The sequence below is a fragment of the Bufo gargarizans genome, chromosome 2, assembly GCF_014858855.1.
Source record: "Bufo gargarizans isolate SCDJY-AF-19 chromosome 2, ASM1485885v1, whole genome shotgun sequence".
Classification (NCBI taxonomy): domain Eukaryota; kingdom Metazoa; phylum Chordata; class Amphibia; order Anura; family Bufonidae; genus Bufo; species Bufo gargarizans.
The window spans coordinates 350,229,821-350,254,655 of NC_058081.1; the positions used below are offsets into that span (position 1 = coordinate 350,229,821).

The 24,835-nt window shown below is 46.4% G+C and overlaps 1 protein-coding gene across 2 annotated transcripts in view; it reads right to left on the reverse strand.

Moving 5' to 3' along the window:
- The window catches only part of UIMC1 (ubiquitin interaction motif containing 1), a 143,260-nt gene that overhangs the window by 43,763 nt on the left and 74,662 nt on the right, over positions 1-24,835 (reverse strand). The gene's annotated exons all lie outside the window — the stretch shown is intronic.

Genomic DNA, 24,835 nt, shown 5'->3' on the forward strand with positions numbered 1-24,835 from the left:
TGATAATAAAAAAGACAGGGAAACACAGGTGAAATGTTTGTATTCCTACTTGTAATAGTTTTCAGATATATTACATCTGCTGAGTAAAGTGAAGGACTCCCTTGAGTTCTAATAACCTTGCCATTTTATTTTATGTGTGAAACATATTTTAACACATTCAATCACATTTGGTGATGCTTGTTCTGAGAACATGTACACACTTGTTTTTCCGTTTTGCCTTGCACATACATCGCTCAATGAGCGTTGCATAAACAGATTAGGAGGTGGCAATGAAGCTCTTTCCTGCTCTGGTCCCAGTAATCATGTGATCACTGGAGGCCGGGTGTCTGCATGAGCTACTGAGTCTTTGTAGACCCAGATCATCTCTGCAGTGAGGCTGAACAGCCTTGTACCATGTCTGTGAAGGTTCTCATTTATCCAGGTCATGGTATATATCTGTAAAGAATAAATCAAGGCAACTGGACGTACTGTAGACAGTACGTCCAGTTGCCTTGATTTATTCTTTACAGATATAGCCTTGTACCATGTCTCTGGGGGCTGTTTTTCCCTTATATCTTGGGCTAATATGTCAGCCCCAGTTACAGGAGAAGTCAGCAATCAAAAATGTAAAGTTTAAATGTCCCCCCAAAAATCTTATATCTTTGGGGGGCACAGAATTAAAAAAAATATGCCACTACACGCCACACTGCAGCTTCTAGCCACACCCCGGCGACCATAACCCATATACCAAAATGACCATTATGGAAAGGGGACATAATTAAATTTTAGTTGCATTTTCTGAAATTGTGAAAAAAATGACTATTTTTCCATATCTTCATAGGCATAAAAAAATACTAAGATAAAAATGACATAAAAATAAAGGGCTATGTATCACCAAAAAAGTCACAAAAATATTAACATAACTGAACAGAAAAAAAAAAAAGTATGGCTTTTAAAAACACATGCTTAAAAAAAAAAGCCAGGAGTAGTCTTGAATTGGTTAAAAAGCAAGCACAGCAAAACGGAATCAAAATGGTAGTACAACAAAAGGGCAGTACCAAATTGATATAACTTTAGCGTGCAGTGCTACCTACCTGGATCCTCCCTGATCTTTATACATCGCTCCCTGAATGTATGTATGAAGGATCATCTGCCTACAGGCGAGTACTGATGACTGGTTAGTCGCTTTATCTAATGACTGAAATTGAGCTACTGACTCCTCTTCAAAAAGTAGTTCTGCAGTCTCTAATATTCGTATACCTTCCAGTAAATGGCAAATCCTCATTTGGTGGGGAGGTCACGGGGCCATTGAACCAGTACTTGCTCCTTGAACTTCAAGTTTAAACATGAAGCAACCATAAGTGAACATTTTCACCAAGTAGTGTTTTAGAGCCCACAAAGCTTTGGTCACTTGTTACATCCCACATTCCTTGTACTTGTTAATATGACAACACATGTCAAATAGAAGGGCTTTTTTTCTGAGAAATTGGGTAAAAGCCTTCTCCAATGGCCAGAAGGGTTTGGGAAAGCGCAACTATTTACAGCTGCAATGAGAGAAACATTTGCTCGCCACCTCACATCTTCTCGGTTCTCATCCTTTCCAGGCGCCTGTAAAATTGCTTTACCTGCTGTAATTTCATTTGCAAATTTGCCTTTCAGCTTTGCAACTGGCACAATTAGAAGAAAGGTGCCGAAACACTGAATGCAAGTGAATTGTGCTGATCAAATTGTGCAGGAGGAGTGCCCCGAGCCTGGAATGTACAAAGCTATTGCAGATCACCGCTGAGCAAACAGCTCATCTCACTGCATGGGAGTAATATAATGCCGCAATATTGCTTCTTCTTGGGAGGGGTTCCATTTTTAGGATCAGGTTTCTGTAGACCCATATGTTCTTAAAAACGAACTTCACTGTTGTATGCTTACATACCTAGCATATCCAGGATAACAAAAAACACATGACTATCAATTCAATAAAACAAATATATACCTAAGATACTATGTAACTTTATGTTGAGGTGCCCATACGTTTTTCATCCAAATGAGCTATCAAAGGTATATGACCATCATGAAGTGATCAGCTTCTTTGCACATCTTATCTAGTGAGAAAACGGTTTAAAAACCTACAAAATATTTTACAGTTTTCAAACAGCACCTGGATCTCAATACTTTTGTAATGGCATGTAATAAAAAAATTCAGCATAGCCACTGAGTTACTCAATAAAATGTATCTGTGTAGCGCTACCTGCTGTTTGTTCATTTCCTTATTTCTGTCCACCTCACTGCGGTGATCGCAATGCGCTCACTGAGAAGACCAAACATGCCTTGTTTCACCCTTCAAATGCCTCTTGAGTTGTGATAAGGAGAGCTGCAGCAAAAAAGACATGCCCCCTTAGCTGCAGCAGAACAGACGCTCCCCCTTAGCTGCAGCAGAATAGACGCTCCCCTTTAGCTGCAGCAGAATAGACGCTCCCCCTTAGCTGCAGCAGAATAGACGCTCCCCCTTAGCTGCAGCAGAATAGACGCTCCCCCTTAGCTGCAGCAGAACAGACGCTCCCCCTTAGCTGCAGCAGAATAGACGCTCCCCCTTAGCTGCAGCAGAATAGACGCTCCCCCTTAGCTGCAGCAGAATAGACGCTCCCCTTTAGCTGCAGCAGAATAGACGCTCCCCCTTAGCTGCAGCAGAATAGACGCTCCCCTTTAGCTGCAGCAGAATAGACGCTCCCCCTTAGCTGCAGCAGAATAGACGCTCCCCCTTAGCTGCAGCAGAATAGACGCTCCCCCTTAGCTGCAGCAGAATAGACGCTCCCCCTTAGCTGCAGCAGAATAGACGCTCCCCCTTAGCTGCAGCAGAATAGACGCTCCCCCTTAGCTGCAGCAGAACAGACGCTCCCCTTTAGCTGCAGCAGAACAGACGCTCCCCTTTAGCTGCAGCAGAATAGACGCTCCCCCTTAGCTGCAGCAAAAAAGACATGCCCCCTTAGCTGCAGCAGAACAGACGCTCCCCTTTAGCTGCAGCAGAATAGACGCTCCCCTTTAGCTGCAGCAGAATAGACGCTCCCCCTTAGCTGCAGCAGAATAGACGCTCCCCCTTAGCTGCAGCAGAATAGACGCTCCCCCTTAGCTGCAGCAGAACAGACGCTCCCCTTTAGCTGCAGCAGAACAGACGCTCCCCTTTAGCTGCAGCAGAATAGACGCTCCCCCTTAGCTGCAGCAAAAAAGACATGCCCACTTAGCTGCAGCAGAACAGACGCTCCCCTTTAGCTGCAGCAGAATAGACGCTCCCCTTTAGCTGCAGCAGAATAGACGCTCCCCCTTAGCTGCAGCAGAATAGACGCTCCCCCTTAGCTGCAGCAGAATAGACGCTCCCCCTTAGCTGCAGCAGAATAGACGCTCCCCTTTAGCTGCAGCAGAATAGACGCTCCCCCTTAGCTGCAGCAGAATAGACGCTCCCCCTTAGCTGCAGCAGAATAGACGCTCCCCCTTAGCTGCAGCAGAATAGACGCTCCCCTTTAGCTGCAGCAGAATAGACGCTCCCCCTTAGCTGCAGCAGAATAGACGCTCCCCCTTAGCTGCAGCAGAATAGACGCTCCCCCTTAGCTGCAGCAGAATAGACGCTCCCCCTTAGCTGCAGCAGAATAGACGCTCCCCCTTAGCTGCAGCAGAATAGACGCTCCCCTTTAGCTGCAGCAGAATAGACGCTCCCCCTTAGCTGCAGCAGAACAGACGCTCCCCCTTAGCTGCAGCAGAACAGACGCTCCCCTTTAGCTGCAGTAGAATAGACGCTCCCCCTTAGGCCTCATGCACACGACCGTTGTGTGCATCCGTGGCCGTTGTGCCGTTTTCCGTGGACCCATTGACTTTCAATGGGTCTGTGGAAAAATCGGAAAATGCACCGTTTTGCAGCCGAGACCGTGATCCGTGTATCCTGTCCGTCAAAAAAATATGACCTGTCCTATTTTTTTGACGGACAACGGTTCACGGACCCATTCAAGTCAATGGGTCCGTGAAAGAACACGGATGCACACAAGATTGGCATCCGTGTCCGTGATCCGTGATCTGTAGGTTACTTTCATACAGACGGATCCGAAGATCCGTCTGCATAAAAGCTTTTTCAGAGGTGAGTTTTCACTTTGTGAAAACTCAGATCCGACAGTATATTCTAACACAGAGGCGTTCCCATGGTGATGGGGACGCTTCAGGCTAGAATATACTGAAAAACTGTGTACATGACTGCCCCCTGCTGCTGCCAGGCAGCAGACCCCCCCCCCCCCCTGTAGTTAACTCATTGGTGTCCAGTGGGCCCCCCCTCCCTCCCCTGTAGTTAACTCATTGGTGTCCAGTGGGCCCCCGTCCCTCCCCTGTAGTTAACTCATTGGTGTCCAGTGGGCCTCCCTCCCTCCCCTGTAGTTAACTCATTGGTGTCCAGTGGGCCCCCCCTCCCTCCGCTGTAGATAACTCGGTGGCCAGTGGGCCCTCTCCCCTCCCTCCCCCTCCTAATTAAAATCGCCCCCCCATCATTGGTGGCAGTGGAGAGTACTGATCGGAGTCCCAGTGTAATCGCTGGGGCTCCGATCGGTAACCATGGCAACCGGGACGCTACTGCAGTCCCGGTTGCCATGGTTACTTAGCAATTTGTAGAAGCTTCATACTTACCTGCGAGCAGCGATGTCTGTGACCGGCCGGGCGCTCCTCCTACTGGTAAGTGACAGGTCTGTGCTATAGGCAATGCGCCGCACAGACCTTTCACTTACCAGTAGGAGGAGCTCCCGGCCGGTCACAGACATCGCTGCTCGCTGGTAAGTATGAAGCTTCTTCAAATTGCTAAGCAACCATGGCAACCGGGACTGCAGTAGCGTCCCCGTTGCCATGGTTACCGATCGGAGCCCCAGCGATTACACTGGGACTCCGATCGGTAGTCTTCACTGCCACCAATGATAGGGGGGGGGGGGGGGGGGGGGGGGCGTTAATTAGGGACGCTTCAAGTTATGCTCGGGTGTCCGCCTGGGCGTGCGGAGGCGTGCGGATCCGTCCAGACTTACGGACTGGATGACACACTGTGGCTCAATTTTCAAACGGATCCGTCCCCCATTGACTTTCAATGTAAAGTCTGGACGGATCCGTCTATGGCTACTTTCACACTTAGAAATGTTTTAACAATATAATGCAGACGGATCCGTTCTGAACGGAGCCACCGTCTGCATTATATGAACGCAAGTGTGAAAGTAAAGGGACTCCTGACTTTACATTGAAAGTCAATGGGGACGGATCCGTTTGCAATTGCACCATATTGTATCAACGTCAAACGGATCCGTCCCCATTGACTTGCATTGTAATTCAGGACGGATCCGTTTGGCTCCGCACGGCCAGGAGGACACCAAAACGTCCGTGGATCCTCCAAAAATCAAGGAAGACCCACGGACGAAAAAACGGTCACGGATCTACGGACCCCGTTTTTGCGGACCGTGAAAAAAAACTGTTGTGTGCATGAGGCCTGTGCTGCAGCAGAACAGACGCCCCCCTTTAGCTGCAGCAGAATAGACGCTCCCCCTTAGCTGCAGCTGGATATAAGTCTAGCAGAGTAATGAATGGGGAGGTCTCTGGATCCAAGTGAGGTGCAGGGCTGGTTCTAGATCTGTCATGTACAATATAACTTAAGTTTTTTTACATTAATCATGGGACAACTATCTCTGTAGATACACGTGCTAGCTGTGTACAGCTATCAGTGACTGACAGCTATCTCTGTATACACACTTACACAGAGAATACTATCAATCACTGATAACACCTCTCTGTGTACAACTATCAGTAACTGACAGCTATCTCTGTATACACACACACAAAGAATTCTATCAATCACTGATAACATCCCCACAGTGTACAGTGATCCATGACTGACAGCTATCTATGGTTATACTTACACAGAGAATGCTATCAATCACTGATAACACCTCCCCGTGTACAGTTATCAGTGACTGACAGCTTTCTCTGTATATACACTTACCAGAGAATAATATCAATCACTGATAACACCTCCATGTGTATAACTATCAGTGACTGACAGCTATCTCTGTATATACACTTACCAGAGAATGATATCAATCACTGATAACACCTCCATGTGTATAACTATCAATAACTGACAGCTATCTCTGTATACACACACAGGAAATGCTATCAATAACTGATAATACCTCCCCATGTACAACTATCAGTGACTGACAGCTATCTCTGTATACACACGTACAGTGAAAATGCTATTAAATTACTGATAACACTTGCCATGTGTACAACTATCATCTATCACTGATAAGAACTTCCCCATGTACAACTATCAGTGACTGGCAACTATCTCTGTATACACACTTACACATAGAATACTATCAATCACTTATAACACCTTCCCCGTGTACAGTTATCAGTAACTGATAGCTATCTCTGTATATACACTTACATAGAAAATGCTACCAATCACTGATAACACCCCCACAGTGTACAGCGATCAGTGACTGACAGCTATCTCTGTATACGCACTTACACAGAGAATGCCCTCAATCACTGATAACACCTCCCCTGTGTACAACTATCAGTAACTGACAGCTCTCTCTATATACACACTTACACAGAGAATGCCCTCAATCACTGATAACACCTCCCCTGTGTACAACTATCAGTGACTGACAGCTATCTATGTATACACACTTACACAGAGAATGCTATCAATCACTAATAACACCTTCCTGTGTACAGTTATCAGTGACTGACAGCTATCTCTGTATACGCACTTACACAGAGAATGCCCTCAATCATAACACCTCTCTGTGTACAACTATCAGTGACTGACAGCTATCTCTGTATACACACTTACACAGAGAATGCTATCAATCATTGATAACACCTCTCTGTGTACAACTATCAGTAACTGACAGCTAAGTATATACACACAGTTCATAAGTCAATCCCTTTCCAGGTTCAGTCATCCAGCGTCGACCCTGATGGCCGCTTTTGTATGTATACACTGCACTATCTACACGCAGGAGTACCTGAGTAGTGTGGCGTTGAGAGGCGCCCTGACATTTATCAATAGTAACCCTGACATTCCAGTTATTACGGTGGGGAACTTCAATAACACTATACACCCCTACTGGGATAGATATGGGGGGACGCAGGTGCACGCTGAGGGTCCTGTTTCATCCTTTGGTAGCTTGCTGGAGGAAGTGGCCCTGAAAGATTTGTGGCGTGTCCGTCATCCCAAGGTGCGCAAGTTTTCTCGTTATACCAGATCACATGAGGCCTTGTCATGCATTGATCTGGCGCTGGGATCTGAGTTGGTGTGTAGGCAGGTGGAGGAGGTGAAATACCTGGCTAGGGCTCTGTCTGACCATTCCCCTCTGCTTTTGCGGCTGTCCACCGCACCCTTGGTTCCAGTCTCTCAACGGTTGTGGACATTTAACTCTTTTTGGCTGCAGGTGATTGATTGTCTCCATGTTAGCTCCACTATACAGGAATATTTTACTTTAAATGTAGGCTCAGCTGCAAGCAGGGTGGTGTGGGACGCCATGAAGGCCTGTCTAAGGGGTACGCTTATTCAAGGGATTAGTAGGGACAAACTTAAAAGCAGACAATTTGGAGAGTTTTTGAGGGATCAGGTGGGGGTGACGGAGGTGCGGTATGTGGAGAGGGGTGATCAGTTATCTCTATCCGTTTGGAAGGAGGCACAGGATGCATATAACTCGCACGTTGTGGAACTTGCACGTACAAAACAATCTTTTCAGAGGGCCACCTACTGGCTATTGTGGCTAGGGCGCAGTCCGCGTCAGCATATGTTACAGCTTTACAGGGGGAGGATGGAGAGGAAATAGTGGACAGCCAGGCCATAGTGTCGGTGTTTCGTGCCTTTTATGCTGATCTGTACCAATCACGTCTAGATTATAATAGGGAAGATATATCAATGTATTTGCAGGTGGTATCCCTGCCTAAGTTGTCAGACTCAGATAGTGCATATCTAAATGGCCCGCTACAATTACTAGAAATCGAGGAGGCAGTGGCCTCTATGGCAAATAATAAATCACCAGGTACTGATGGGCTGCGGGTGGAAATCTATTAGAAGTTTGGAGACATCTTACTGCCCTAGCTGCTGAAGGTTTACCTGGAGGCCTCAGAGACTGGGTCGCTACCTGCGTCAATGCAAGAGGCTATTATTGTGGTACTTCCTAAACCTGGGAAGAATCCACTTCTCCCGGATTCCTACCGGCCAATCTCATTGTTACCCACAGATATAAAGATACTGGCCAAGGTGCTAGCTTTGCGCCTTTCTAAGGTTATCTCTTCCATTGTACATATGGATCAGTCAGGATTTTTACCGAACAGATCTACAGCGAATAACATCCAACGCCTTCACCTTAATATGCAGATCCCGGTAGATAACCCAGGGGATAGAGTCATCTGTTCCTTAGATGCTGCTAAGGCGTTTGATAGTATAGAGTGGGAGTATTTGTGGGAGGTACTAGAGAGGTTTGGTTTGGGGGGATAACTTCATAGCATGGGTACGGTTGTTATATGGTGGGCCTACAGCTCGAGTACAGGTGAATTGATGTCTATCAGAAGGATTTCGGCTTTATAGGGGAACTAGGCAGGGCTGCCCCCTATCTCCGTTGCTATTTGCCCTAGCCATCGAGCCATTAGCGCCTATGGTTCGGAGACATGCTGGCATCATAGGGTTTAATCGAGGCGGGTCTCAGGAGAAAATAGCATTGTATGCGGAGGATGCCTTACTGTTCTTGGCCGAGGCTAGAGAATCCCTTCCAGTAGTTATGGATGTGATTGGCACTTTCAGGCGGTACTCTGGCCTGGTTATCAATTGGAGTAAATCGTCCCTCCTTCCTATAGATCAGGTAGATCACCCTGCGGATTATGCTCAGTCAGGATTACAGGTGTTGAGTGAATTTAAGTATCTGGGGGTGGTGGTGTCTAGAAAGCTTACTGATTATGAGAAACTAAATTTGTCTCCCCTCATGGGCAGATTCAAACAAAAACTTCGTTTGGTCTAAGCTGCCTTTGTCAGTAGTAGGACGGATTAATCTTATCAAGATGATCTGGATGCCGCAGCTGCTTTACTTATTACATAATTCCCCCTATATGGTTACCGCTCAGGTTTTTTCACTCAATTAATAGGCTGTTTAGGGAGCTTATATGGAGGGGGAGGGGGGGGGGGGCTCAGCACGACTGCGGCTGGAAACACTGCAGAGAAGTAAAACTGAGGGGAGACTGGCTCTTCCAAACCCGTGGGTGTATTTCCTAGCTTCCCAACTTCAGCATATGAGGGGCTGGGAAAGGGAGATACCCAACATAGGCTACTGAGAGACTTTTTGGTGGTATCAAATCTCTATGAGGCATTAGAGGCCGATAAGCTAAAGCTGTCGGGTGTGGTGTTCCCTACGCTGAGCCTCTTGCATAAAACGTGGTGGAAAGGGAGGGACATGCAGGGCATTGAAGGCGTCACGCAGTATACTTCTATGTTTCAATGGTGTTTATTACGTTTTTTTCACAAAAATGAGATACACATTACAATGTGCATAAAATAAGAGGCAAAGAGCCCAATCAATTGGACCCTCCAAACAAATAAAATAACGAACAGAAAGACTTACAGAGAATTAAGCATAAATAAAAAGACAAAAAAAAAAAAAAAATAAAAATAAAAAAAAAAACATCAAAAGATCAGGGGTAATAGACATACCGCTTCAGGGGGCATGATTTAGCTAACAGGAGGCGACCCGAAAGTCGAGGGTTAGACCTCACATCCATCACTCAGGGTACAACAAATCCAGGATGCCACCATCAGAGTTCATGATAGAGGGAAAGATCAGTCGAGTGGGGAGAGGACGCCCAGGGCTCCCAGACTCCTTCGAAGAAAGCAAATGTGTCTGAGCGGATTGCCGACAGCCTTTCAGATTGATAGATCTTATTGATTCTATCAATCACAGCTTGATAGCTCAATGACAAGGATCGCCACTGAGAAGCAATGTGGATCCTAGCTGCCATCAGGATAAACTGGGCCAGTTTAAATTTAGCATTTGCTAATTTAGACGGTTTGTCTCCAAGTAAAAAGACCGAGGGTGTGGGGAGGAGGGCGCGCCCCAGTAAGGCTGATAGTAAGTCACAGATGCGACCCCACAACCTAGAAGCTACGGGACATGTCCACCAAATATGGAGCATCGTGCCCTCCTCATCACACCCCCGAAAGCAGGCAGAGGGGACCTCCGGGTAGAAGTGATGCAATTTGGCCGGTACAAGGTATGTCCGGTGGAGTATTTTAATGGAAGTCTCCGCCAGAGTAGTCTGCCATGACCCTCTAGTCAAAGTCTGGGAGCGCTGGTGCCATCTGGATACACTCGATTCCTCCGACAGATCCGCCTCCCACTCCAACATATAGTGGAGTTTGGTGCCCTCTGGGGGTGCAGTGAGGATAGAATATATCCTGGACAGTAGGCCTTGTTTATATAGGGAGACGCAGTATACTTCTATATGGGACACTCCGTGGTTGCCTCATTTAGGCTCTTTTGCAGGAATGGGGGGGGGGGGGGGGGGGGGTTGGCGTAACAGGGGCATTATTAGAATCCACAAACTTGTTGATAATACTGGTCTCAAATCTTATGAGCAACTTCAGACGGAAACTGGATTACCGTCCTCCGATTTCTATAGGTACTTGCAGCTGCGCCATGCCTTCCGGGCTGACCATGACGGCGGTATGTTGAGCACGGTACTCCAAAACAAGATTATTGCGTTTATAGAGAAGAGGGATTCCTCCTCTGGAGTTATTTCTTTGCTCTATCAGACCTTACTGGATCTATTTCTGCAGGACCAATCGATAAAAAGTAGGACAAAATGGGAAGCGGAAACAAATGGGGGGCATCAGTCTACCAAATATTTATGACTATTATCTTGCGTCACAAATAGGCCCTTTGGAGAGTTGGTGGAAGATGGATCTCTCTAAACAATGGACCCATATTGACTCTACTGAGATCATAGGGGGAAACCTTAGAGCCTTATTAGTAGCCTCGTTGTCGAAAACTTTTATTAAACCAAGACTGTCTTTCCTAGCCTCTAATGCATTAGACTGCTGGATTAAATACCACACCCTAGTTGACAAAGACATTCCTGTAGGTAGGGCTTCATCCCCTCTAGCGTCTCTGGACTATCTCATCCCAGATTTAGGGGTGAGCTCGTGGAGCGAATATGGTCTCACAGAAATTCCCCAACTATACCAGTCAGGGAAGTTGACCTCCTTTGAATATATTCATAATACCTTCCAGGTTCCTAATGTAGAATTTTATAAGTATCTCAGACTCAGGCACTTTTTAGCGGAGAACCCAATTTTGCCAACCATACACAGATGCGTATTGGAGACATGGTCACTATCTAACCGTAATGTCAAAACCCTTCGTCCCCTATACTCCCTACTTAATAGCAAAGACGAGTTTCACAAATCCGCACCGCTGCTCTCCTGGGAAAAAGATTTGAGGTCTGAATATTCACTGTCTCAGTGGCGATCGGCTTTTCAATACGTCTCAAAGAATATAACTTGTGTAACTCAATATGAATCATTTGTGAAGACCGCCTTAAGGTGGTACTTCACCCCTGAAAGGCTACATACCATTTATCCGTCGGTCTCTCCTATGTGCTGGAGGAACTGTGGTGAAAGAGGCACGCTGTTTCATATCTTATGGGACTGTCCAATGGTTAAGCCTTTTTGGGCTGAAGTCTTCTCCATGATTTCCCAGCTTTCCGTTTCAGGAGCTACATGGAGCTCTCCATCCCCCTCCCTAGCCTTATTGATGATTGATATCACGGATATTCCCAATTCACACAGGGGTATAGTGTGCCATATTCTCCTCTCAGCCGCCAAGCTGGCTATCACTTCAAAGTGGAAGTCTCCCCATCCACCCACCATCCTTGAGGTATCCCAAAGGGTTAATAAAACATGTCTGTATGAACGGATTATGGCCTCTGCTTCCAGTAATACACTGTGTAACGCAAAGAAATATGAAAAGACGTGGGGTCTGTGGAAGTCCTCCACATACATGTCCTCTTCCTGATCTTCCCCGATACAACAGGGTGAAAGCTTCCCTTATTCAACTCTTCTCTTTCCCTATTGGTATACATTGAGGAAATGTTGTTGTTGTTATTTTGTTTTTTCTTTCCTTAAGAACTATATTATTTATATATTATTTGTGCACTTATTTGCTGGAAAATGTCTCAGCTCCCTCTTATATGACTGTGCTCACCTGCGAGTGTATCACAGTTAAACTATTTGTGCTGTATGCTTTACTTTATTATTATACTTAAATAATAAAATACTTTGACTACTAAAATGGGAAGCGGAGATGGGGCCGTTAGAGGAAACCCAGTGGCAGGAGATATTGGAGAGGATTCCGCAGCTCTCTCTCAGCGAGGCCCATAGGCTGTCGCACCTATATCTAATACATAGGGTTTATAGAACTCCTCAGTTTCTGTTTAATATTGGACTTCGGTTGGACTCCAAATGCCCGCGATGCGGGGAGGATGCGGGTATGCTGCACATTCTGTGGTCATGCTCGGCACTGGAAGGTTTTTGACGCGCGGTGCTGCATCTCATTAATTCTCTGTATGAAGTTACGCTGGATGGGACTCCATTTGTATGTGTATTGGGGTATGTGGAGAACTTGCCAATCACTTAACCCAGGAAGATAGCAGTGGCCAGAATGTTGTATATGGCTCGTAAGCTGATTGCTCAACACTGGCTGGACGAGGGTAGTCCTAGTAAAACCGAATTTATAGCCAAGATTAATTGGTTACTTAATTTGGAACGAGGGGTCTTTAGGAAGAGGGGTGCCATGGCCAAATTTGAAAAGCTCTGGACTCCTTGGATTGATGCCCCCGGGCTGGCGTCCAGGGAACTTCAGAGATACCGTCTGGGATTAGTGTGAGGGTACTATCGCATATTGTACATATATGGCTCGGTGATTGGCGATTTCTTACAGGAGGCATGGAATGTTTCTACGCTATGTAATGTAAAGTGGGGAGGTTATGTCCGATAGCGAATGTATATTCCAATTATAAGATCACAGCTTTTCTATCAATATTTTGTGGGATTGTTGTAGGGAAGGGGCTTGTGCCTGTGTAATTATCATGCGGTTGTGATGGTGTAACCGAATGTTGAAGCTATGGAAGATGGAGGGCATTATAATGATGGTTTGGGGGGTTGGGGCCTTATGTTTGTATTATTAAAATGTTAATAAAAATTACTTAATTAAAAAAAAAAGTATATACACACAGATAATTCTATCAATCACTGATAATACCCCCACAGTGTACATCGATTTGTGACTGACAGCTATGTATACACGCTTACACAGAGAATGCTATCAATCACTGATAACACTTCTCTGTGTACAGTTATCAGTGACTGACAGCTATCTCTGTATACACACTTACACAGAGAATGCTATCAATCACTGGTAACACTTCTCCGTGTACAGTTATCAGTGACTGACAGCTATCTATGTATATAAACGTACACAGAGAATACTATCAATCACTGATAACACCTTCCTGTGTAAAGTTATCAGTGACTGACAGCTATCTATGTATACACACTTATACAGAGAATACTATAAATCACTGATAACACCTCCCTGTGCACAGTTATCAGTGACTGACAGCTATCTATGTATACATACTTAAGGCTCATGCATACGAACGCATTTTCTTTCTGTGTCCGTTCCTTTTTTTTGCGGACCATATGCAGAACCATTCTTTTTAATAGGACAAGGATAGTACTGTTCTATTAGGGTCCAGCTGTTCCGTTCTGCAAAATACGTAATGCACACGGACGTCATCTGCATTTTTTGCGGATCCGTTTTTTGCAGACCTTAAAATACATATGGTCGTGTGCATGAGCCCTTATGCAGAGAATGCTATCACTCACTGATAACACCTCCTATGTGTGCGCCTATCAATGACTGACAGCTATCTCTGTATACACAGACAGGGAATGCTATCAATGAATGATAATACCTCCCCCACATACAACTATCAATGACTAACAGATATCTATACCGTACATACTTAGGGTCCATTCACACGTCTGCATTTTGCGGACCGCACATTGCCAATATGCCTGTTCTTGTCCGCAATTGTGGACAAGAATAGGACATGTTCTATTTTTTTCAATTGCGGACCCCGAAGTGCAGGTCCGCAATTCCGTGTCCGGGCAGCACATCGGGCTGCCCCATAGAAATGAACGGGTCCGCAATCCCGTTCCGCAAAAATGGAACAGAATTGCGGATGTGTGAATGGACCCTTACACAGGGAATGCTATCAATCACTGAAGGATGAATAGTAGGAATAATAGAGGAAGGACACAACAAAGTTATATGAAAAAATGTTCCAGCATTGTTATTACATGGGGAATGTAAGTAGTTACTAAAATAGATGTCAGGAGATGTGACAAGTCCTCTTTGGAAGTTACTTACAATTTGATTTCACACATTTATAATATGCGGAGGTTTGTGTTTTGAAATTTAAAAACCCCCCACAAATGTCTAGACCGAAACACAAAAAAGGTGAGAATGACAAACTTTTAACCCAATTCTTTTCAAAGAATTAACTGTGCTTTATTTAATCGACTTGGAAGTATGTGATCACCATGGAAACACGGGGTGGTGAAAAATATTTAAAAAATAACTTTATCAGACTAGATTTCCCAATCAATGACCTAGAAAGAATGATTTCACTAAAAATGTGTTCACCGGGTTCATTTTCATTTATGTAGTTTGTTGCATTCTTTCTTTCATACTTTTTTCAAGCTTTTCAGCTGCACATCCTGTCGGGATAGAACAGATTTGTAATTTGGGGAATGACACATGTATCATAATATCAGTAGAGGGAACCTCCCTGCCACTCCCAGGCCTCTGGGGAGGACCTCTTTTTTCATCACCAATCAGACTCAGCAGAGTTCGGCTTAATTATTTTGACCTGTTCCCTGCCATTTGGCATTTTTATTTTTAACTTCGACAACCTCTTTAACCCTTTCCCTGCAAAAGGCATATCTTATATGTTGTTGCGCTGCAATTCAGCACCCAAGGAAGTATCTCATATTTCCATGATACTGACGCTGGACCTCAGGCTGTGTAACAACCAAAGATGCAAGCCAAGCCTTGTTTTAAAGAAGACAAACTCAGCTTTTAAAGGGGTTATTCAAATTCTAAAAGAGTCCCCCAATGCCGGGCCCTTCATATACATTATACTTATCTGCTTCCCGGCACCCTGCATGGCCGCCGCTGCATCTCCCCGTCGTGTGGATCAAAACATCCGGCAACAGGGCAGGGATGAGGGCAGCCAATAGCAGGTCACGACTGTGACCAGCCACCAGGGGGAGACGCAGCAGTCATCCAGGGATCCGGAGCGACGTGGGTGCCGGAGAGCAGGAAGTATTATGTATATCAGGGGCCTGGAGTGGATCTTTTAGAATTTGGATAACCCCTTTAATTCAATACCAAGATCGAGGCCCTAGCCTTCTTAAGTGGTGAGTTGGTGCCCTCAGAAAGGGATCTTAGTGAAAGTTGCACATATCTACAGCCTTCTTTCCCAACACTATTTAATTTGGGATTTATCTTAGGCTACTTTCACGCTAGCGTTTTCACTGGACCTGGCAGGGTTCAGCAAAAACGCTTCCGTTACTGATAATACAACCATCTGCATTCATTATGAACGGATCCGTTTGTATTATCTTTAACATTGCAATGTCAATTTGAAAGTCAATAGAGGACGGATCCGTTTTCTATTGTGGCAGAGAAAAATGGATTTTTTGTACTCACCGTAAAATCCTTTTCTCGTAGTAGGCATTGGGGGACACAGCACCATGGGTATATGTCCAACTACCACTAGGAGGCACTAGACAGAAAAAGTGTAGGCTCCTCCCAGGTGGGCTATACCCTCTCCACAGGCACGAGGCTATTCAGTTTGTACCAAAAGCAGTAGGAGAAAGAAGAAAAGCAAGGAACCAACAACTCCCGTACCGGGAAAGATCAAGAGACCAGGGATCTGTGTCCCCCAATGCCTACCACGAGAAAAGGATTTTACGGTGAGTACAAAAAATCCAATTTTCTTGTGCATGGCATTGGGGGGGACAGCACCATGGGACGTCCCAAAGCAGTCCCTGAGGGTGGGAAAAGAAGAGACACGCCACTGGTTGGGCATACAGGTGCAGGAGAACCATGTGACCCAACAGGAAAAAACACGGAATGGGCAAGAGGTTCCATAACAAGGAAGAAAACCTCAGAAGAAGCAGTGAAGACTGCCAGCACCCCAGGACAAATGCCTGGAAGAAAAACTCAAATGCAAGAAGGTGGCAAAAGGGAACACCGAGCGCAACCAAGGGCTGGAGAAAAAATGAGGACAGTTTTTTTTTGTTAGAACTACCCAACGCTCTACATTGTCTCAGACCCAAAAAACCTGTGGCCATCCCCTGACAGGTCAGGGGAGAAAGGAAACAGGGAAGCACTGGAAACCAAACGAGTGAGGGAAGCCATAGCAAGGCTCACATGTGAAGAGAGCAGGTCTCCCCTCACCACGAGGCCAGGTGATGAAGCAAAGCGCCCCATTAAAAGGTGAAAACCCAAGGCTGCTAGAGGAAACCGCCAACCCTTGGAGAAGGAGGGGGTTGTAGGTAAAGGCCAGGAAAAGAGAACGATAACACATGCGTCCCAAAAACAGGAGACGAGGCACAAGCCTCTGAAAACAAGATATCACTGTGAAGAGTAAGACCAGAGGAAACTCTGGGCATGTGAAGTATCATGGAAAAAAGGAACCAGATACAGGCCCAGGCAATCTCAGCAGGGACACACTGGACTGAGAGACATGAGAGTAGAAGGAGAGTTCTCCAAACAGGCTAAGGAGGAAAGGTTCTACAACAGGAGGAGGTCCCTCCCGAAGGAGACCATATGTGGAATTGCAAACCGTAGCACTAAACCACCCAATACCAGGTACTTGACGTAGGAGGATGGGAAAAGAGACACGAATCCCAAGAGGACCTCAAATGAACGGGGACAGGGACTCCAGAAAGGAGTACCCAGTATGGGCTCACAAGGAACCAGGAGCTGAACCACCAGAAGACAACGCAAGCCAGAATATCCAGGAGGGGGGCGGAGCCAGCTAGCCATGGTGTAGGTCGTCTGCACAAGAGCTCCACACCACTAGCCCAGATACTTTAGCTTTATTCAGTGGAAACTGATCTCAAGATGGGGAAAACTCTCAGAGACAAAGACAATGCCTCCGGGGCCACTTTGAAGACAAAGAAAACCCAGGGGGAATGAATAAGTTCCTTAACAGGAGATCTACGACGCATCCCGAGAGAGGCAAGATGGCGCGTGACGCGCATAACCTCTCTGAGCGGGAAGGAGCCGATTCGGACGCAGACAGCTCTGATGCCGAAACTTACAGCAAAAGTGAGTCGGACTCCCTACCTCTCACCCGTAGCTTTCTCCAGCAGTCTCTGGCCCAGGCCCTTACTCCGGTCATGAGGGAACTATCGGACATTAAGGCCGAGTTTCTACAGCTTGGCCACCGAGTGGAAAGCCTGGAGGAAAGCCACGACCAAATGATTCAACGGGAAGCAGGAGTTCAAGACCATCTGAAGATGGTATCTAAAATGATTAATACAGCTTTCCTTAACCTGGAAGACCAGGAAAATAGAGGTCGGAGGAAAAACGTCCGCCTGAGGGGCATACCTGAGTCGGTTCAAGCAGAGGACCTGACAGGCACCGTGCGCGGTATATTTGCCTCTCTTGTAGGAGAAGAATAGGCCGCCGCCATCGTGATAGAAAGAGCGCACAGAGCGCTCAGACCAAAGCCGCCCGCAGGTGAGCCGCCTAGAGATGTGGTCTGCGCCCTCATGAACTTTCTAGATACCTCTGCTGTCCTGAGAGCAGCAAGGGAGAAGGGGGATGCCTCCTTAGACGGCCATAAAGTGCTTCTATTCCAAGACCTGGCGGCTAGCACGTTAGCTAAGCGCAGAAATCTGCGCCCACTGACATCGATGCTTAGAGAAAAGAAGCTACCTGTCAGATGGCTGTTCCCGTTTGGCCTTAGCACCGCCATAGGAGGTAAACAATTCACAGTGAGACTCCCAGAAGATCTGCCACCTATTTGGGAAGCCCTGGGCACAGAAGCTCTCGATATCCAGTCATGGCTCCCTTGCGATCCAGCTACAGAACTTCCTGGCCTGTCACAGTCTGAGGGCTGGCGCTTAGCGCAAAAGAAGAAGTCCCCGAAGAAAATAATTACCTAACCTGCTCCTGTGAGAATTTTCCTGGGATTTCGCATTGTTCCGGACCACCGGAGCCTATCGTTAAGGGTCTCCACTGTTGCTGCGTTCCAGCTTCACAGGACTCAGGTCTTATGCCCTTTGCCCGATTACTATATTTTTGCGCCAATGCCTCTTATGCTTGTTTCTTCATTATGCCATGCTGATACAAGGGCCATTGGAATACTTTACAATTTTTTGTTTGTCCTTGCCTCTTTCCTCTCTTTCTCCTTTCAGTTTGCCTTTTTCCCTCTACCCTTACCTGTCCTTGAGCCACCATCTGGTTGCTATCTAGGATATAGAACCGGCTGTCTGTGTTTTGATCAGGGTTCATACAAATCCACTGTCTATACTTATTCTTTGCGTTTGGGCTGGGGTGTGGGCTCTGGCTCTGGGGTGTCTACACGCTAGTTTTCCCCCGCCAGGGTCCTTACCCTCTAGGTAATTGTAACCTATATAGCACTTACCTTTAATCCCTTCTTTAAATGTTGTGTTCATATTCGTTGTTTTATTGTTACCCTGTGTCGCCCTCTCCTGGTCACATAGCTTTACTGCTTAGTTCCGATCATTTTCACCATGTCTGATATAAAGGGATTATCCCTCAATGTGAATGGCATGAACACGCCACAGAAAAGGAGCCAAATATACCATACACTTCGAAGAGAAGGAGCGGACTTAGTCCTTTTGCAGGAGACCCATTTTAGACACCTACATATACCCAAAACAGAAAATAAAATTTTCCCCGTCTGGCATCATGCCTCTTATTCCTCGGCTGCCAGAGGCGTTTCTATAGCCCTAGGACAGAATTTCCCCTTTACCCTGGAGACCAAACTAGCGGATCCTGATGGCCGTTTTCTTTTCTTAAAAGGCAAAGTTGCAAACACTATGTTCACTATAGCCAACCTATACGCCCCAAATAGTAGGCAGGTCACCTGGTTGCTTCACACCCTGGAGGCCTTAAAAACATTTAAGGAGGGATTCCTCATTCTGGGAGGGGATCTTAATCTTACACTCGATCCTTCTATAGACTCGACCTCTACAGGTCGCCCCACCTCAAGTAGGCAGCTGAGGAAATTACTTATTACTCTAAGGGACTTGGGGATCTCGGATGTCTGGCGCATCCTCCATCCTGAGGGAAAAGATTTCACTTTCCACTCACTGACGCACAATTCATATCAGCGCTTAGATTACATTTTCTTTGCAAATCACCTACTGTCCTCGGTTACTGAGGCCAAGATCGGTAACATAACCATTTCCGAACATGCGCCGGTGAGTGTGAGGGTGAGATTCAATGAGCTGCCTCCGAGAACCTGGGTCTGGAGATTAAATGAGACGCTCCTAGAGGAGGAATCCCATAAAAAGGCCATTGAACAGTGCCTCATTAATTACTTCTTAGAGAACACTAGCGAACTTACTAGGGAGACGTCATTGTGGGAGGCTCATAAGGTTGTAATCAGAGGGGAGCTCATTAGTCTAGGCTCTAGTGCCAAGAAAAGGAGACAGAAACAACTAGACTCCCTCCTTCAACAGATCTACTTAAGTGTCTAAGGCTTAAGGTTATTGACCTTTTGAACATTAGAGCGGCTAGGGCCTTGAAGACGTTACGCTTCAAACAATATCTTCATGGAAACAGAGGTTCTAAATTAGTCTCCAACCTTATTAAAAACCAAAGGAACAAATCCTTTATTCAGGCCATCAAATCTGCTTCGGGCCTCCGACTCATCAATACCCCGGCGATAGCCCAGGAGTTTTGCTCCTTTTACTCGAACTTATATAACCTCCCGGTACCCCTCACTGACCAGCAAATTGAGGCTCGTTCATCCGAGTTTCTCAGCTCCATCAACATCCCAAGGTTAGCCGTGGAGGACATACATAGGATACTTCAGCTGTTCACATTAGAAGAGGTGGAAAAGGTACTTATGTCCATCCCTTCAGGTAGGAGCCCTGGGCCTGACGGCTTTCCAATTTCTTATTATAAAAAATATAAAGACATATTGGTACCTCACTTTGCTTCAGCTTGTAATCTCCTCCTTAGGGGTGGCTCTCTGACCCCACAGGCTCAGGAAGCACACATCACGATTATACATAAAGAAGGGAAGGATAAAGAGGCATGTGGAAGTTACAGGCCAATCTCGCTCCTGAATACCGACCTGAAGTGGTGGGCTAAATTGCTTAACAGCAGGATGTCGGTGTTGCTTCCTGGGCTTGTGGGTGAAGAACAAGTAGGATTTGTTTCAGGTAGAGAGGGCAGGCATAACATCAGTAGAGTTATACATACGATTACCCACTCCATCAAATCTAATTCTCCCCTCGTGCTTCTAGGCACTGATGCGGAAAAGGCGTTCGATAGGGTCAGCTGGGCCTACATGGGTAAAGTATTACAAGCTTTTGGTTTCCCAGAGGACTTTATCAGTGCTATTTTTACACTTTACTCTGCACCATCAGCGAGAATACTAGTCAACGGCACCCTATCGAACGCCTTCCAAATTAGAAATGGCACCCGCCAAGGTTGTCCATTATCCCCCACCTTATTTGTCCTCACCCTAGAGACACTTCTGCTTAAATTCCACCAATCTTCCACGATTAAAGGGGTGAAACTAGGTAACTTCGTCCACAAGATGGCCGCCTTTGCGGATGACCTGCTGCTCTTTCTATCTAATCCGGAACAGGCGTTGCCGGAGGTTATGCAGGTTTTTGAGTCCTTTGGGGTCATCTCCAATTTTAAGATTAACTTTGATAAGTCGGAGGCCCTTGGCATTTCCCTTCCTACTGCCCTGCGTACTAAAGTCAAAGCCCTTGCACCATTTAAGTGGCCAGCGCATGCGATAAAATATTTGGGAGTGATGATCCCGGCGAACCCCAAGTTGCTCTTCAGTTTTAATTTCCCCCCGCTGCTAGCCAAAGTTACCTCAATTCTCTCTAGGAGCAGCTCTCCATTCCTGACCTGGTTAGGCAGGAAAAATGTACTCACCACATATATCCTGCCGTTGATTCTCTATACCTTGAGAGCCTTGCCCATCTCAATACCGATGAGCTTCCTCAATAAACTACAATCTATTATGAGCAGGTACCTTTGGGACAAGAAGAGCCCCAGAATGTCCTTCCGCCTTCTTTCCCGAAGGAAGAAATATGGGGGTATTTCCCTCCCTGACCTATTGACCTACATACAGGCCATTAGCCTGGAAAGATGGCTTAAGCTTGCCAGACAAGAGACACACTGTATGCATATCGACCTTGAATTAGCATTGTTGGGTAGGGAGCTGTTTCATAGGCTATGGGCACCCGAGAGAGCAGGAGAGGAAATCAAAATTGTAAGCGTACTTACCAAAGCGATGCTTCAATATTGCCATAGGTTCTCGGGGTTAACTTCCACTCAGGACAAGATTTCCCCACTAGCCCCTATCTCAGTCATCCCCACATTATTATTTCCACGTATTCAGTCTCCATCAGACATCTGGTTATCAATGTCACATCACAGAGTAGGAGACATGAAGAGGATACAGACCTCATGCGATTTCTATACTGCCCTCTCGGGTGCTCCTGCTCTTGGTACAGACTTTATCCAAATTAACGACTTTGAGAATGCCTGTAAGCAATTTATGTCATCTAAGTATATCCCACTGCCTGACCCGTCATGGTTAGAGAATTTTGTGTTGCTCCCTCACCTACCCCATAAATGCACTACCCTCATATATAGGCAGATTCTAAAAGCGAGAGACTCTAACACACCACCTTGGGTCGCTGAGTGGGGAAGAGAGCTTCAACTTGTGTTCAATGATGCTGAAAGCAATTGGATTCAAAAATCCTCACACGGTTTTTCCAAATGCATTAAAATCCAAGAAAATTCTGTCAAAACAGCGATGCGATGGTATAGAACCCCTGAGTACCTCTTTAAAATCCGTCTGCTATCCACGGATCTCTGCTGGAGATGTCATGCTGCCACTGGTTCCATGTCCCATATCTGGTGGTCCTGTCCTGCCATCAAATCTTTCTGGGCGGATGTAGAATCTGCCATTAACATGATTTGTACATTGACCTTGAAGCTCTCTGCTCCGCTAGTACTTCTTTGGATGCCCACCTCCGATTTCCGACCCGGGAAAAATAATTTAGCTACTCACTTACTTATGGCTGCAAAGCTGTTGATTCCAGTTAAATGGAGAACAGCTGATCCACCAACGCTGAGGATGTGGCGCGACAGGGTCCATCAAATATGTCAGATGGAGGAGCTGATAGGTTGGGCTTATCACAATAGAAATTGATTTCTGCAGGTTTGGCAACCATGGCTTGACTATAGATCAAACCTTCTCAATTCCCGACTGTGGGAATCTGACTAGCATTGCTGGTGGATGGTCACCTCTCACAATAGTTGGACAACACCCCTTCCATTTCCACTTACCTCTTCTCTCTTTCCTCTCTAATCTGTCCATTGATGGCGATATAGTTCGGATATGCTATACCATGCCTCTGGTATAGTACAAAATATTACCTTTATGGATATCTGTAAACAATAGTACCTTTATGGATATGTCTGAGCAGATTATAAACTCCATCCTTGGGTCGACACACTGTTGGGTTTGTTACTCCCTTTCTCCCTCCCTATTGATGTGTTATGTGTTGAATGTATCCAGAAGCATTGTAAGATCAATCATTTCAGGGGCCCTTTAGCCCTAGAAAAGTGGTTGTCACACCCTAGCCTGTATTGTCAGGTTCTACCTTCGATGATTTATGCCTAGATTTCATTGTGATGTGACGGTCGCTGTACTGCGCTACATGCGACATGATGATTGTTTACTCGCTTATCTAATAAAAAAGAGATTTCAAACAGAATATCCAGGACAGGCGAAAAGAAACCACCATAGGGGAAGGGACATTGGCCATGGACAACTAGCCATACCAAGAATAGTGACTAGCAAACTGTATACATTGTCCCAGAGAGGGCAAGTACAGCAGCTCGGGATGTACCACAAAACGACAGACATCCATATGCATAAGGAATGCAGAAGTCGCCATGAAAAAGTCGGGGGAGCCTACATAGAAATGTAGAAACCAGCTGCGACCGGCATACAGAAAACTCCCAGGGGGGAGAAAGTACTACGGGGCCCTGTCTGATGCCAGAGCAGTCAGCTGAAAATTCACCTACCAGACAGGTGTGTGGCGCTCAGTGGTCCTGTCCTTGACCCGTCAGGGAGGACGTCCAGCGTCGATAAATGCCGTGGACCCAGAAGGATCCCGTGTGGCGGAGGACATCCAGCGACGACCGAAAACCGTTGCAGCGGCCGATGCTCACCAGCTACGTGTCCAAACAAGGTAGAAGATCCAGTGGAGATCCCTGTACTTCACCAGGAATGGGCCGCTCTGTAATAGGAAACAACACGAGTACTCCTCTATAACATGGGGTAACGCGGAGCACAGCATACCGTAGTACCTTAAAGAGATGGCAAGAGCAACTCTAGCACAAAGGCCAACAACCACCTGGCCATGGAGTAGGGAGCGTGGTTGTATGAGGACCACCCGCCGGATCAGACAGATCAGTCATATACTGGAGCTACAGAAGTAGCACTAGACCGATAAGGTGGGGGTTGGGCTGGCCCACCCCTGCCAGATATGGTAACCATGCACATGCTGAACGAAGGTGGCCTGGTGCAGACAGTGCCTTGAGAGGTACAAGGAGACCAATGAGCACGACAGTAATGGAGTGGCACATGTATGGAAGAACCAAACGGATGGAACCAACGTCCGCAGCACAGATTAGAACCCGGGGGCAGAAAACACCCAGTAATACAGAAACTGTCTGGGCCACAGACTACACCATAGGGCCCAGCACTTGGGGTACTACAAACAAACGCCTAAAATATAGGTAAGGTGGCAGCATGTTGCCGTCTAAGGAGAGTGGAAACATAGCCAGAGCATCTGGGAATGCAACAGCATTTGGAGGGTACAGGTACTCAACCTGTAAAGTAGAAATACGGCTGTGTAGCGCAGAGATACGACCAGACAGGTGTAATGGGTACAGCATCTGGAGATGGTAGAGGTACTACATTTAAGATCGAAGCAAAGTGGCCGCATGGTGCACCCTAGAACCAGAGAGGTGCAACAGCAACCGCACTAACAATGGTACCCATAGGGCCGCACGGTACAACAAAGAACAAGACAGGTGCACACTACAATCAGGTAGGAGCAATGGCAACAGAAACAGGGCCGCATAGTACACCATAGAAGCCAGACAGGTGTAACGGCTGCAGCATCAGAGACGGTACAGGAACTCTACCTATGAAGGGAGTAAGATGGCTGTTTGGTGCACACTAAGATGAGGTAGGTGCAATGGCCACGGCAATTGGAGGAGGCCTCAATATCTCATCCTGTAAGGGAGAGAAAATGCCACATGGTACACCATAAAGCCAGACAGGAGGAACGGCTACAGCATCCGGAGATGGTGCAGGTACTCTACCTGTTAAGGGATCAAGGTGGCAGGGAACAGACAGGTGTAATTGAACCGGACAGGGGCCTCTATATCTC